Genomic DNA, 12,693 nt, shown 5'->3' on the forward strand with positions numbered 1-12,693 from the left:
TGTGCATCTCTTTCAACCTACCCACTTAAGAGGTGCGCGTAGCGATTGCAACAGATCTTTTTGCTCAGTCGGTTTTCTCCGTTCTTGCTAGGTGTCCATAAAACTTCAAGCATAAATTCCGCGTTGTGTTCATGATTTCTCCGCTGTGCATGTAGAACTCCTCGTTTCTCCGATATTTCGGAGCTCCACAATACTCTTCTGGGATCCGAGATTTTTTCTGAGAATCTTCCTTTCTTTTCGAGCGCTTCCGACCGTCCTTTTTTATTTAAAAAGCACACTTCGAAGCGCAGAGTGCTAAATGAATTGTAGTGTGATTTTGGCCTTCTAGGATATTGCACGTTTGTCGTACATATTCCGGGTTAGTATCTCAGCAAGGTCTAATTTTCTGGTTCTTCCTTTGATTGCCCTTTCATGCAATGCGTTTGATTGGTGTATGCGTTACATGTATTTTACATGAGACTCTCAGATCCGTTCTTCCAGCTGTAAATCCTCTGTAAATCTCAGAGACAGAAAAGGGCTTGAAATAGCAGTTGAACGGAATGGACAGTGTGTTGAAGGGAGAACGTAAGATGAACGTCAACATAAGCAGAACAAGGGTAATGGAATGAAGTCTAATTAAACCATGTGATGCTGAGGGGGTTAGGTTAGGAAACAAGACTCTAAACGTAGGCTTTGAGTTTTGCTATTTGGCAGCAAAATAACTGGTAGCGGCGGAAGTAGATACAATGCAAAACGTACACTGGCAATGGCAAGAAAAGAGTTTTTGAAGAACAAAAATTTGTTCACATAGAATGCAAATTTAAATATTAGGAATTATTTTCTGAACGAATTTGTATGCAGCATAGCCACGCATGGGAGGGAAACACAGACGATAAACAGCTTAGGCAAGAGGAGAATAGATTTTGAAATGTGGCGCTACAGGAGAATGCCTAAGACCAGGTGAGTAGATCACGTAACTAATGAACAGGTACTGAACAGAACTGGAGAGACAAGAAATATGTGGCACAACTTGACCAAAAGAAGGGATCGGTTGATAGGACACATTCTGAGACATCAAGGGATCAGCAGTTTAGTATTGGAGGGAAGTGTGAAGGGTAAAAGCGGTAGAGGGAGGCCAAGAAATGAATGCATGTAGCAGATTCAGTAGGAGTTGAAATAGCTGTTTTGAGATGAATAGGCTTGCTTAGAATAGAACAGCATAGAGAGAAACTTCGAACTAGCTTTCGTACTGAGGACCATAACAACAGTAATGAGAACAAATGGCTCAAATGGCTCTGAGCACTATGGGACTTAACATCGGAGGTCACCAGTCCCGTAGAACTCAGAACTACTTAAACCTAACTAACCTAAGGGCACCACACACATACATGCCCGAGACAGGATTCGAACCTGCGACCGACTGAAGTGCCTAGAACCGCTCGGCCACATCGGCAGACTACCGAGAACACCATAAAGTAAAATCAATCCGTGGACCTGCGACCACGGGTTGAGTAACTTGTAAAGCAAAACATTATGACCACGGCCCACCTCGGCATTGGATGTCGCGGTAGTTAGTACGTAAGCGGAGCAGACACGGACGGGGTCTCACACTAGTGAAGATATGCACTGAAAATGAGGAAACCATTGGGATAAGCGACTCTGTTAAAGGGAAGATCATTGTTCCGCAGAGGCCGTGAGCGAGTATCTCTAAAACGACGAAGCCGGTCGTGTGTTCACGTGCTACTGTCGTGAGCATCTACAGAAAGAGTTAGAAGGCCAGCGAAGCTGCCGCTAGGCGCCAACTGGACCCCAACAGGACATGGGGTTCTGAGGCTTCTATGCTCTGTAAAGTAGGACGGGTGGTGATCTGTGGTTCCCCTGCCTAAAGAGCACAGTGATGGTGCACGCACAAGTGTTTTGGAGCACACCGTTCATCGTACGTTACTGAACTTGGAGCTCTGCCGCAGACCACACCTACGTGCTAATATGTTGGCCCAATGACAACATCAGTTACCATTGCAGTGGACACAGGACCGTCGACCAATCGAAACGTGTCGCCTCTTCGGGTGAACAATATTTTTGCTACAATAGGTCGATGGTGGTCTCCACGAACGCTGTCATCGAGGTGAACGACAGCTGGAAACGTGCAGCGTGCTACGGAGTACGGGCGCAGGCTTGTGGGAGCAGTATTATACTACAGGAGAAATTCTCCTGCGCTGGCACGGGACCTGTGATAGTAATCGAAGACACGCTGACAGCTGAGAACCACCTGCATCCCTTCATGCTTCATGTCTTCCCTAATGACAATGTCACCTTTCAGCAGCATAGTTGTCCATGTCTCGGAGCCAGAACCGACAGACAGTGGTTTGAGGAGCAGTATAGCGAACTTTCGTTGATGTCTCGGCTACCAAATTCGCCTAATGTAAATCCTATAGAACCCATCTGTGTCGGTATCACCGACATCGCGTACTCAAATCGGCGGCCCGTTATTTACACGATTATATGACCTGTGCGTAGAAATCTAATGCCACTTACTTCCACAGACCTATCAACAAACTGTCGGATACCTGATACTCAGAATCAGTGATTATTCAGTTCCAAAGACCGAAGAACAAGCTGTTAATTATCAGTGTATATCGAAGGATTTCGTAGATTTGAGAATCTGCTGATGGGGTCGCATTTTATACGCTAAACAATGAAACACCCTATCTGAGCAATGTACGCGGCCACCTATCAGAGGACGTTAATGTGGGCTTAGTCCACCTTTTGGCTTTATGACGGCTTTAATTTAGCTGAGGACACTTTCAGTGAAGTAGATGAGTGTCACAGAAGTAATGGCAACAACATGTCAGGCGCCAAAAAGGAAAATTTGAGTTATTGGTGAAATTTCTCCGTACATGTCTAAGGCAATATCATAGATTCTGAAACAGCGGGAAACTATGTTTTTAACTATCTAAAGATGGCACTTGTGTCTCAAACCAACATTGATGTTCAAATGATGAACCATGCGCCAACTCGTGGCGTGCACTTGCTTGAGTTGCTGACAATTTGCTTTGTTTGCAAGAAGAGGGCAGTGCTGAAGTAGTTATTACACGTAAATAGCTTACAGTATTGCACAATGGAAAGAAAAACCGCACCTAAACAGAGAAGTGAATGTAGTGAAAGGAAACAACTACGCAGCAAAAGAAAGGAATACACACGAAAAGACACACTGTAGTTCCTGCTACGCAGATTCCCAAGCAAAGGGTAGAGCTTATCCGTAATTTTAAGATTTATTATAAGGCGTGGAATTAACTAAAGTAACATTAAAGTATCTTAATGCGTTTAACTTATTACTGAAGCGAATTTCGTATCGATACAAATCTTCGTCCAATTACGAGGTTGTAGTTACTTACTTGCATGGAATCATTTACTTACCTAACAGAAAGGCGTTAGCGTCCTTTCACACGGGAAGCCGTGCATCCATTGAAACGTTGATTTTCTTGAATAATTAATAGAATATGCCCCACTCTTTTATTTAAGGCTAAAATATATTAAGAATCAATTTTCTGTGTCTAAATAAACCTGTAAAGTAAGGAGGCAAGGTCACGATATAATGTAAGGAATGTATTTTTTTTTTTTTTTTTTTTTTTTTTTTTGCTGTTCCGGTGCAGAAATTTCGAGAGAAATGTTAATGTATCGAAACTGCAAAGCAAACTGAAGGCAGTCGCCGTTTTTGTTTTTGGATTATATAAAACCAAGAGCTATGAGCTATCTCGCTCTCTCTGCTTTCGTTTTGTTTTTGGTGGCTGTTTCACAAAATGTAAGAGTCGTTCTCATATCTGTAACTTTGAATTAAATGGCTACGCTAATGTAATTAAAATAACCGTGTTTAAATTAACAATCACTTTCCTTTTTCATTAATTGCAAATATCAAATTATTATGCTGCATTTTAGAACTTTTCAGGCTGCAGCGAAGGAGAGTTGCCGACGAATTGTTTGGTGGCCACAGCCGAACGCTACTAGTGTTCAATCGGCTATTACTTTATCAAACTTTTATTCCAGTGTCCATGAAATCTCTTTTACCGGTCTTTTCTGTCAGTATCGGGGCGATGTAATCACGCAAACTGCGTAGCTTTTAGATTTGTCACTGGCCTCTAAACAACGCCGTCGGTCAACATTCTCGTCGGTCCGACGGCACTCTGGTGCTGCTTGGCGAAATGTATAATTTCATTATCCAGAAGTAAAAATTTTCTGTGCCCCATTTTACTATTTTAGAAGCTTTCCACCAGCAAAAGCAATAAATTTAATAATATTTTTTTAAAATACCAGTAATATTATATTGGCGCAGCCAACGTGTTGCTCGAACAAACACTTGTATGATGTTAACTGACGCTTGTTTATTCTGTTTTTCATGAATGAACTGTCAGGAACAAAATGATGACGGCTACACGAAAAATAATTGAAATTAACTGATGTAAAGGGAATCAGAGCAGACTGGAAGCAGCAACACGGAAAAAAGGCCATGGTTATCAGAATGCTCCCAGTTGCCTTTGTTTTCAAGGTCTGCCACGCGTAGCCCAGTTTGGATTTTCTGCATTTTGCGCAGTTTGTAATTGCAGTAGGCTATGTTGCTAAGTGCTATACTAAGCTGGCGGCTTTTGCGGTGCGCCCAAGCCAGACGAGAACGAGTGACGGTGGATTGTTTTCGTTCCAAGCATTCGCTTTGTCATTTTAGCAATACCACAGCTGGTTTCTGGTTAATTTGCGCTAACTGTTCAGTGTGTTGTCGAGAGATTTTATTTCAAAGTATATTTTCAATTTGTGCTACGACAAAGATAGGTGAATTTGAAAATATGGATTCCGCAGATGATGCCGTTTCTGAAAATAGCATCGATGGCGCTAACAATAGTACCGATCCGACGCTGACCGAATCCGATGCTGAAAATCTGCGACAGAAGCTAACAAGTAGGCACGAGCAATTGAAAGTGCCGAGCGAGTACCTCCTCCCGGCGTAGATCCCTTTTCTCTGTTATTCAATAAAATTGCTGAGATTATTAACGCACGCGGTGTAACACTTGCTTCACGCATAAATACTACTCTTGCTGAGAGAGATGTAGCGCTGACATCTCAAATCACTCAAGTAAATGAGAAATGGTTTAGGAACACTAGCACCCGAAATTACCAGCCTAAGGGAGGCATATAAAAATTTACCAGAAATGTTTGCAAACTATCGAAAGATGCGGAAACAATAGAGTCAGCACAGAAGATGATGGAAGATACGATGCGCGAATTAACAAAATGTGTCGACAGCCTGACCGTAGAAACAGAAGAAGTGTTAAGCACCACGCTAGATGAGCAGAGTGAAAAATTAAATACCGCATTCATCAAGTGACTCGAGCAGAAAGAGAAAATGCTCACTGATAAAATAAATTCAGAGTGAAAAGGCGCAATGCAACGCGCTGCGAGCGAAGCGATGGCCGAACTCGGCACGGCGAAACAAACTCTCCGCTCTATAATAGACCACGTAAAGCTCATGATACATCACGACCTTCCACAGTGGCGAGACGAAGTGGCAAGAGAAGTGCGACGGGCGGTGGAAACAATACCACAGCCTTCACGAGCACCACCGACTAGCGATATGCAACTGCAGGACGCGTCCATTGTAGGTCGACAAACCCCAGGGACATACTTCGAAGCGTATCGGCCTGTAAACTCCAAAGTACGACAACCGCATAATGAGATGGGGGCAGACGCAACCTTAACAGAGATCTTTCAGGAAGCAAGCCTGTCAAAACACAGGCAATGTCAAGTCTTGATCCCTGACAAAAAACAAGTACGTCCCGCAGTTTTTATACGTTCAGCCCGGAACGTATTGCCCGAATCATGGAATGAGAGACAGAGAATACAGCATGTTGCCTCAAATATGCAAGGAGATGGTGCTTTATGGGCTACTGAAGCCGCAGAGAATTGTACACATTATGAACAATTTGAAAAGGCTTTTCTGGCCAAGTACTGGTCAGTGGGCATACAATACCGTCTTAGAAAACAGGTCTTCATCCCAGAAATTTACAACCCAAAGCAGGGTGAGCTTATGAAGTATTTCGAAAAACACATTAATTTAACGAGATACTGGGAGGAGCAGGTCGCGCGCCAAGATGTGTTACGCATCTTAAAGGAAAAGTTGCCTCCGAACATAAGGGAAAAGTTAATCACAGTCCATGTCGATCTTCAATACAAGGAGATGCGAAAAGCAGCACTGGCAACAATGGCTCGCAGTCCGTGAATAAGAACGGACACGGCCACAATAACAGCCGAAACGATATATATATATATATATATATATATATATATATATATATATATATATATATATATATATTCCCAGATTTTATGTTCCTGAACCGTATTATGTCAATAAATTGTTTTCTTACCACTAATAATTGTTTAAGCGCTTAAAAACACTGCTCATGCAGTGAATGCAGTTGGATTTAAATTAACAGTCCGGAAAAAACGGTTCACTACACTCAACTGTGTAAACCTCGTCAAATTCACTTACATTACTGTAAAAGCTTCTTTTATGCACTTAACAATAGTGTTGTGCAGCTGCGTAGTGTACTAAGAACGATTCTTTCATGTGATACAGCTCTATTTTAGAATAGGCCTACGCATTCTAATATGCTTACTGAATTACTATTGTTCTTTGAAGAGCATTTGTCGTTTCATGGTAAGCCAGATGTCTTCCCCTTTTATGCAATTTAGAAATACTGATGCACTTTTAGTACCATGCCAAAGTTATGAACATAAAAAACTAACATTGTAACTATAGTACAACCTGATTTTATATTTGCAGACTGTACATTTTGCCGCCATTTTCTTTTGGTTCTGTCCTAGGCTTTATCTCTCTGAACTACTTGTTTTCCTGCTATTAAAAATAACTCAAGGATATCTTGTCATCCTTCCCTTCAAACAACGTTTAGAAAGTTCCATCCTCCCCTCTTCTTAAATTAATTGGATGATGATCCCAAATTATTCGGTTTTTCCTTCTCCTGTTCATTAGTCGACACAATAACAATGCTTTTAGATTTTACTCTCTGATCATTTTAAACAAAACTGTACGTTTAAAAACAATGACTAATTTACGTAACACATTAAAATTAAATGAATGTGTTTGATGATGAAAGTACATTGCCTTGAATCTGCTGACTCGTGCTGTGGCGACGGTGTTTTTACCTCCGTTTGTGTTAACACTGGACTTGTGACAATGGCGACGGTCAATTGACCTGGCGGAAAATATCCGTTGTGAGTGCAACCGGCCTTAAAGACCTGGTCAGAAAGAGCGCAGCCTGGCGGTCCGACCTGTGGCCTTGACTTTTAGGAAACATTCCTCACACACAAAGAAAGAAAATATGTTATGTGGACGTGTGTCCGGAAACGCTTACTTTCCATGTTAGAGCTCATTTCATTACTTCTCTTCAAATCACATTAATCATGTAATGGAAACACACAGCAACAGAACGTACCAGCGTGACTTCAGACCCTTTGTAACAGGAAATGTTCAAAATGTCCTCCGTTAGCGAGGATACATGCATCCATCCTCCGTCGCATGGAATCCCTGATGCGCTGATGCAGCCCTGGAGGATGGCGTATTGTATCACAGCCGTTCACAATACGAGCACGAAGAGTCTCGACATTTGGTACCGGGGTTGCGTAGACAAGAGCTTTCAAATGCCCCCATAAATGAAAGTAAAGAGGGTTGAGGTCAGGAGAGCGTGGAGGCCACGGAATTCGTCCGCCTCTACCAATCCATCGGTCACCGAATCTGTCGTTGAGAAGCGTACGAACACTTCGACTGAAATGTGAAGGAGCTCCATCGTGCATGAATCACGTGTTGTGTTGTACTTGTAAAGGCACACGAACTCGCAGCACAGGTAGAGTATCCCGTATGAAATCATGATAACGTGCTCCATTGAGCGTAAGTGGAAGAACATGGGGCCCAATCAAGACATCACCAACAATGCATGCCCAAACGTTCACAGAAAATCTGTATTGATTACGTGATTGCACAATTGCGTGCGGATTCTCGTCAGCCCACACATGTTGATTGTGAAAATTTACAATTTGATCACGTTGGAGAGAAGCCTCATCTGTAAAGAGAACATTTGCGCTGAAATGTGCCCATGGAGGCCAATCAGCTGCTGATAGTGCTTGCACACGCTGTACATGGTACGGAAACAACTGGTTCTCCCGTAGCACTCTCCATACAGTGACGTGGTCAACGTTACCTTGTACAGCAGCAATTTCTCTGACGCTGACATTAGGGTTATCGTCAACTGCACGAAGAATTGCCTCGTCCATTGCAGGTGTCCTCGTCGTTCTAAGTCTTCCCCAGTCGCGAGTCATAGGCTGGAATGTTTCGTGCTCCCTAAGACGCCGATCAACTGCTTCGAACGTCTTCCTGTCGGGACACCTTCGTTCTGGAAATCTGTCTCGATACAAACGTACCGCGCCACGGCTATTGCCCCGTGCTAATCCATACATCAAATGGGCATCTGCCAACTCCACATTTGTAAACATTGCACTGACTGCAAAACCACATTCGTGATGAACACTAACCTGTTGATGCTACGTACTGATGTGCTTGATGCTAGTACTGTAGAGCAATGAGTCGCATGTCAACACAAGCACCAAAGTCAACATTACCTTCCTTCAATTGGGCCAACTGGCGGTGAATCGAGGAAGTACAGTACATACTGACGAAACTAAAATGAGCTCTAACTTGGAAATTAAGCGTTTCCGGACACATGTCCACATAACATCTTTTCTTTATTTGTGTGTGAGGAATGTTTCCTGAAAGTTTGGCCGTACCTTTTTGTAACACCCTGTACAGGTGTCGGCCACACACAGCGCGACTCTGGCCGGCTCGCCGCACCGGCTGACGTCGAGTTTCGAAACAGACAGATTCGCAGCAGCCCGGAGCGGCTGTTTGCATTTGCTGGCGCATTTGACAGCAACGGCGCGAGGCAGATCTTTGATACCACGCTACACGCGCAGGCTGCTATGCGATGAGGTTCCGTCCGTTTCCACGGCGTGACAGCTGACGCAGCAGCAACCGCTTTTGCCTGTGCGGCGTTCCTTGCCCCGGTCATCCGCCACAGGCAGACTGCGGCGTTGTGTCTGACCAGGCCTTCAAGGCGCTGAAAATCTTCGTCTTTCCTGTATGTTTGGAAACTGGCACGTCCGGGATATATTATAGGAACGAAGCCTAGAAACACAGGTGGCCCTTGTGACTCCTAAGGGATTGAGACCACTCATTTCTAAGTCATTATCAAACTATCACGCCGGCCGGAGTGGCCGAGCGGTTCTAGGGACTTCAGTATGGAACCTCGCGACCGCTACGGTCGCTGGTTCGAATCCTGCCTGGATGTGTGTGACGTCCTTAGGTTAGTTAGGTTTAAGTTCTAGGGGACTGATGACCTTAGAAGTTAAGTCCCATAGTGCTCAGAGCCATTTGAACCAAACTATCACAAACAAGCCATCATTGTCTCACTAATCATCAGTTACTCAATAGTTACCATTTCTCTACAATAGCCATATCGATCAAATGCCTGGATGGTTGATGGCGTACCCTGGCTTGCAGCACTGACGTAAATGGCAACTGGCAACTGTTTCAAACTCGGTCGCAGTGTGGCGGCTCCACGTGGTCATAAAGAGGAGACAAATGAAGCTGGAAACGCATTTCCGAATAAAATCTGGCAGCTCTGCGAAATTTAGATTCGTGTGCTATGCTGTATTCTTGCAGGCAGAGGCCCTAGCGACAGCCACACCGGTTTTAGATGAATTCGCTGTTTCTCACACATTTGCTGTTAAAGTGTCTCATTTTAAGAGTTAATGTTGTGGGAATATTCTGAATTGCTCTCGTAAATGCACATTTTGAGGCAACGCCATGTCAGTAAGTGCACCACTGCTGAGAGATGTTAATAGGTGCTTAAAATAAATAATAACAATTTCAGATTGTTAAATAGATAAAAATAAATTATTTTATCTTTTTAAGTAAGAATACATTTTTGTGCTATTTACACTTTTCTCTGTTAGTCCCGTGAAAAGTGAAAAAGAAACAGGGCTTTACTTTCTATTTTGAAAAGTAAAAACTAAATGTACACAATAATTTCCACAACCCATAACAGGTTCATGTCTTAACAAATTTTGTGAACTGTGGTTGTAAGGATGATGTGACTGTTTTATTGTTACAAACATATTAATGTAGTTTGAAGTACTGTTGTAAATTTAATATTAAGAACAAAAGAAGGCATATTATTGTGGAAATCGGTTCTGTTATGCAAAGCGTGACTACTCACATACCTGCATTACTTAAACAGAAATCGAATTCGTCTCGGGTCCTTCTCATAACTATCTACCATTTTTTCGATAAAGGACTCCTCCTCTGATTTTATCTTATCACGATGAACTGACACCATACACAAACAACTGAGTCGATTATCTGCCATGGTAGTTCTTAGCCATGTTTTTACGCGCCTGAGAGTGCTGTAAATAAACATGACGTAGGCCTATACTAATTCATACAGTGTAATCTCCTTCAATTGCTATAGTGTGATAATATTTCAGACAAGATTTAAATATAATTAGAAGAAATGTTTCATCTGACTTAAGAAATTGTTTCAAAGTCTTTCTAATTAAGTAATTACAACCAGGAAAATGTTACTGTGGTAATTGAGTACCTGAACGATCTTTCTGCAGAGCAGGTGGTTGCCCGTAAGCTAAGGGCTATCTTCAAGGCTGAACCTACGGTGGGCAAGAATTTGGCTTTGTCCAGTACATCAGTCAGGCTTAATTCAGCAGTATCTCCTTCAGTTACTTTATCACGTTTCCACATACTGATTCATGTCTGTGCTTCTTCAGTGAAGTTATCTAAAATATCGCCATAAAATCTTTTGATATTTTCAATTATCCTTTTCATATCTACATCGCTTTGGGAGCAAGCAGAAAATCTCAAAAGTTGCTTTGTTTTCTTCTGAAAATCGTTCTTGCAAGGACTGGACTAGGGAATCCAAATATGGAATAAAGAGAGATTTTCCGTAGTACTCAGTGACAGAATCTGATGGATGATTTGAACTATGCATTTGTCGTGCAACAACTCGCGGTTGTTGAATGCCAGTGACATCTATTCCAAGTGAACTATAGTTGCTTTCAGCACTTTTCATTATCATTTCAAATTCGGCTTCCGCATTTTCTCCGTCATCCAATAACATTTTTACAATTACTTGAATGTGTTCTGAAACTTCTAACAAGTTAATGTTTACTGATTGTAGGATATTGGTGACAGGTTCTAGTTTGTCTGAATATTTTGCTATGACTTTTAATGTAACAATAAATGTTGGAGAAGTAAGTGTGCAGTCAAGTTGCCAGGCTTTCTGCTTAGTTTCACGATATCTTTCTTTATGTAAAATTGCTGATGCTTCAACAATTTCTAAAAACTTATCATTAAATATCCTTATAGACTTAGGCTTCTCAGACCAGCGTGTCTCACACAGTTTTTGACGGTTCCCAACTAGGACTTTCCTCTGCGTGCTCCCCCGGAAAAAAGAAATTCCTTCTTTGATAGTACCAATGGCATTTCTAACCTCTGGTAAGGTGTTCAAAACATTCACAACTAAATGAAGTCTATGGCTAGCACAATGACAGAAGCGAGCCTTGGAATATTTCTCAGCAATTATATTCTGTACTCGCCAGTTTTACCGGCCATCGTACTGCACCCGTCATAGCTTTGTCCTACCATTTTATCTAGATTTAAACCCCAAGCAAATGAAGTAGATATTATTGTGTTGGAGATATGTTTTGCATCTAACCTTGCTAATGGTATACATCCAAGTAAGTCGTCTCTGACATCAATTGCAAGGTCAAAATAACGGGCAGAAAGAGAAAGTAGTTCTGAGCCTGCAACATCCAATGTTACGTCTGCCAAAACTGAAAATGATTCGCTGTTATTGGTGGTATTAATCAAATCATTTCTTAGTACTTCGGCGCATACATCAATTAAATCATTTTGGGTTCAATGAGAAACATAGGCAGCATTTTTAGACACACCCTCAAAATGTTTCCGCAATGTTTCGTCACCTGACTGTACTCTAACTTGTAACAAATCATCAAATACAGCATTTGAATTCGTTTTTACTCTTAAATATAAGTCGTGTAATGTACAAAACAATACACAAGAAACAATTAATTTTAACTTTGCACGATTGTTGTTGTGGATTTCAGTCCTGAGACTGGTTTGATGCTGCTCTCCATGCTACTCTATCCTGTGCAAGCTTCTTCATCTCCCAGTACCTACTGCAACCTACGTCCTTCTGAATCTGTTTAGTGTATTCATCTCTTGGTCTCCCACTACGATTTTTACCCTCCACGGTGCCCTCCAATACTAAATTGGTGATCCCTTGATGTCTCATAACATGTTCTACCAACCGATCCCTTCTTCTAGTTAAGTTGTGCCACAAACTTCTCTTCTCCCCAATCCTATTCAATACCTCCTCATTAGTTATATGATCTACCCATCTTATCTTCAGCATGCTTCTGTAGCACCACATTTCGAAATCTTCTATTCTCTTCTTGTCCAAACTAGTTATCGTCCATGTTTCATTTCCATACATGGCTACGCTCCATACAAATACTTTCAGAAATGACTTCCTGACACTTAAATCAATTCTCGATGTTAAC

This window comes from Schistocerca gregaria, chromosome 5 (genome assembly GCF_023897955.1).
Source record: "Schistocerca gregaria isolate iqSchGreg1 chromosome 5, iqSchGreg1.2, whole genome shotgun sequence".
Classification (NCBI taxonomy): domain Eukaryota; kingdom Metazoa; phylum Arthropoda; class Insecta; order Orthoptera; family Acrididae; genus Schistocerca; species Schistocerca gregaria.